Source organism: Nannospalax galili, unplaced genomic scaffold, assembly GCF_000622305.1.
Source record: "Nannospalax galili isolate Female #2095 unplaced genomic scaffold, S.galili_v1.0 scaffold710, whole genome shotgun sequence".
Taxonomy (NCBI): Eukaryota; Metazoa; Chordata; class Mammalia; order Rodentia; family Spalacidae; genus Nannospalax; species Nannospalax galili.
In genome coordinates, this window is record NW_008328349.1 from 855,361 (window position 1) to 859,766 (window position 4,406).

The window sequence follows — 4,406 nt, forward strand, 5'->3', positions numbered from 1 at the left end:
GTTGCCTCTCCCTCCTTACCAGCTATTAGTATATCGTCCATATAGTGGATGATATACATGGAGGGCCAGGAGTTTCTTGTCTCCTGGAGGACTGCGGCAATGAATTTTTGACAGAGTGTTGGGCCATGCCCTGAGGCAGTACCTTCCATTGGTATCTTTTCATAGGCTCTTTAAAATTGATGGAAGGAAGGCTAAAGGCAAAATGCTTGCGGTCTTTCGGGTAGAGTGGGATAGTAAAGAAACAGTCTTTGAGATCTATAACTATTTTGAAAAATCCTTTAGGGATGGCAACAGGAGAGGGCAGGCCAGGTTGAAGTGCACCCATAAGCATCATAGTGGAATTTACTGCCCTTAAGTCTTGTAACAATCTCCATTTGCCTGATCTCTTTTTTATAACAAAGATGGGAGTATTCCAGGGGGAGTGGGACTCTTCTATATGCCCAGAGTCTAATTGTTCCTGCACCAAATGAGTAGCTGCAGTAAGTTTTTCAGAGGTAAGCGGCCATTGATCAACCCAAACAGGATCGTCAGACTTCCAAGTGATTGGGTCTGCAGTGCTTGGGGGTGCAGGAGCATCAATGGCTGCAATTAAAAATTTCCCAATCCTCGCCTGTCTGTTTGGCCATCAGGATTGATTGGAGAGCTGATACCATCCTCCTTCTTTCCCAAACCTTTTCCAGGAGAAAATCCATGAGCTAACATCTGTGCAGTGACAGTGTCATTAGGGCTGCACATTATCACTCCCATTTGTGACAAAAGGTCTCGTCCCCAGAGGTTGACTGGCAGGTGGGGGACAACAAAAGGCTTAATCAGACCAGAATTATTCATAGAGTCTCTCCAGGTGAGGAGTTTAGAGCTCTGTTTGGGATTATGACTTTGGCCTATGCCTCTTAAGTTTGTCACTGTGTCGGAGGTGGGCCAGTTGGATGGCTAGGCATCAGAGGCAATAATGGTGACATCTGCACCAGTATCAATAAGCCCTTCAAAACTTTTCCCTTCTAACCATAGGGTTAAGGTAGGTTTTTTGTGAGTAATTGCTTGAACCCAGTAAGAATCAGAGGAGCCAAAATTCTGAGATGCCCGGGCAGTGCCCTGAACAGGGTTGGGGCTGGTAATAAGGGGAACCAGAATTATCTGAGCAATCCTATCTTTTTGAGATAAAGAAAAGACACCATCATTTGCCTTAGCCAGAATTTGGATTTCCCCAGTATAATCTGAATCAATTACTCCAGGCACTATAGATAATCCTCTAAGGGCGGAACTGCCTCTGCCAAGGACCAAGCCACAGGTGTTGGGCGGCAAGGGTCCGTAGACACCGGTCCCTATCTTTTGCAGTCCCATGTCCGGGGTCAATACTGTGTTGGAGGCAGGACTGAGGTTCAGTCCTGCACTCCCTGGGGTGGCTCTGCAGAGGTCTGAAATGGATTGTTGTTGCATGCAGGGGCAAAGTTGATTGCCCCAGTTATTTGTGTCAGGGCCTGAGGCTGGCCCCTCCAGCCGTTTCCCTCGCATGGAGGCAGGGGTTTCCCCTGGATGTCAGTTTTGGACTTACATTCATTTGCCCAATGTTTCCCTGTCTTGCACCGGGGACAGAGGCCTGGCGTTTTATCAGCATTGCCCTTTATGCCCTCCTGTGCCTGTTTACAATCCCAAGAGAAATGTCCGGGTTTTCCACACTTAAAGCATCCCTTTTGCTTGGGTCTATCTTTATTGGCCAAGAAATCTCAGACCGTTTGGCCGCTGAGGGCCATGGCCATTGCGAGTCCCTGTTGATAGGAAGTGCCCATGTCCGAGCACAGCCGTATGTAGCCATTGAGATCAGCCTTTTTCCTATGGGGCCGAATGGCAGCCTGGCAGGCAGGATTGGCATTTTCATAGGCCAGTTGTTTAACAGTATATTCGAGCCCGCCCTCGGTACTGCCAAACAGTCTGTTGGCGGTGGTAATGAGCCAATGGGCAAAATCAGCAAAAGATTCATCAGGGCCCTGTTTTACAGTGGTGAGGGATGCCCCTGCATCCCCTTTATCAGGGAGCCTTTTCCAGGCCTTTATGGCTGCTGCCTGGATTTGAGCAAACAGGCCAGGCTCATATAACATCTGCATTTCGGTGGAGTCATGCTCTCCAGCGCCAATGAGCATATCAAGGTCCCACCCATTCCTTGCTCTATGGTTTCTTTTTGCAGTTTCTTTGCAATTTTCAGAATATTCAGACTTCCACAGTAAATAATCACCTCTGCTAAGAACCGCCTGGACTAAGGTATTCGATGGCCAGGGTGTAGGGCGCTGTGGCTCCATACTGAGAGACTGCAGTCTTAAGTTCCTTAATCACCTGATACCCAAAACGAGAGTGGTGCTGCATGGGGTGGTCATCATTATCTTTTACCTTGGTGACAGGAAAAGCACTCAGTGAGGAATCGGGTAGGGAGAGCCCCCTCTTTGATTGAGGTGGAAGCCTGACCGACCCTGAAGGATCCGGAGGATCCTGAACAGAGAGCCATTGAAGCTCCTCGACTAGGGCCTGGCGGCAGCGCTGAAGATTAATGCGGCACTGCAATTGATCTATCTCGGCCTCAAGACAATCAGTAAGGGGGAAGATGGGAAAGGCCTCAAGGGTTGAAGGGGCCGAGGGGAGTGCATAGGGAGGGGGGCGTGGGCGAACAGGCATGTCACCGCCAGCCTCCGTTTTAGGATCGGAAATTTTGGGAGTTGGCTGCGGATTGTCCCTGGGCTTGTCTTTGGGTGTTTTGGTTTGCTCTTCCTCATTGCTGTCGAGCAAAATGAGATCAATCTCTGCAGATTGGGCCCCCTCGGGTTTAGCGGAGGGGTTGCCCCTCAAGATGTCCTCAGTCTGTTTTATGGCAGCCTGAGTAGGCACCTCCTTTTTATCTATTAATTCTTTTATGAGATTCCAATAAGAAAATGCTGTGACTGGGATTTTTTCAGGGCCAAAGACCTTATAGTAGTCCTCTAAGGCATTGCCAACCCTTTTCCACCTTTTTAAATCTATTAGCCCTTCTTGGGGAAACCACGGGCATGTCTCTTTGACAAAATAAAAAAATCTAAACAAGTCTATGGTTTTAACCTTTACTCCTCATGTCTTTAAAGCCTCTTTTAACTGTTTAACATACACTTCATGCTGGCTCAATTCTTGCCCCATAATTGGATGATTCCACTTACTTTCGGTTTTAGCTGAGGCAGGTTCCTGCGGCGGTCCCAAAGTAGGTTAATGTCTAGTGAGCGCGCTCCTTCTTCTTTTCGTCATCTCCCTCACTGCTGCCTCAGTTTCCAGCCCCTACGTTGGGCACCAGGAATGTCCCGACCCACGGGATCTACAACGAGGTACCTGGAATGAGGAGTGGGGATTGAATGGGGCAAGAGACATGAGAAATGGAGACAAGACAGTGTTCTGATCAAGTCTCATTTATTGAACAGGTAGTTTAAGCTTTTATGGGGGGGAAGGGAAGAGAAACGAGGAAGAGAACAGTGGCAAATTCTGCTGGGTTGAGCAAATCCGGCAGTTAAACCACAAGACCTGATTGATCTATAGGATAAGGAAGTTTCCCAAGAGCAGCAAAAGGTTAGGGCAGAAAAACATGTTTTTGCAGAGCCATCTGGTTTAAACTTTAACTGGGTCAGAGTTTGATGATTGCAGCAATTCTGCCTCATGGGCAGGTCATAATTCTCAAGCCTGTCTGTGGAAGCCAGTGCTTCCCACAGAGCTAGAAGCCAGAATAGGGGAGACTAGGGAATATTTGGCAAGGAGGTGTTTAAGGTTTTGGATTTTCTCAAGTAGAGGAGAGTTAGATGAAAGAGAGAGGGTGATGGACTTAGAGTGGCACTGGAGGGGGGAAGGTTGTGGCATGGAGAGGGAGTTTGAGTTGGAGAAAGGAGGAGAGATGGGTTGGCCCCTGGAATGGAAGGCAAGGGAGAGTATAGCAAGGGGAGAGAATGGGGAGGACTTGGCTGTGCCTCAGGCTGGGGAGCAGGAGGGGGTTGGGGATGGACCCTAATCGGAGGCAGTTCATTGGCTATGGCAGGCTCAAAAGCTGAGGTGGAGGGGTAGGGAGGAGGGGGGCAGAGGCCCCCTGGTGGGTTGGGATCCCATGAAGCTGTCTTAGCCAGAAGAACCTGATGGGAAGAACATGGGACCCAGAGGGAGGGATTAGCATGAAGATCAAAGGAAGCTTGGCTGTATGGTATTTGCCTTTACAATGGCAGAAATTTTCTAAATCTCTCAAAATATTGAAGTTTAAGGTTCCAGTGTCTGGCCAAACAGAGTTATTATCTAACTCATACTGAGGCCAGGCAAGTGGTGTACAGGAACTTCAGGCATTTTGGCCTGATTGTATCCGAAAGTCCTAGTTGTTTTAAAGATTTAAGAAGACAAGCAAGAGGAGTGAGACCCTG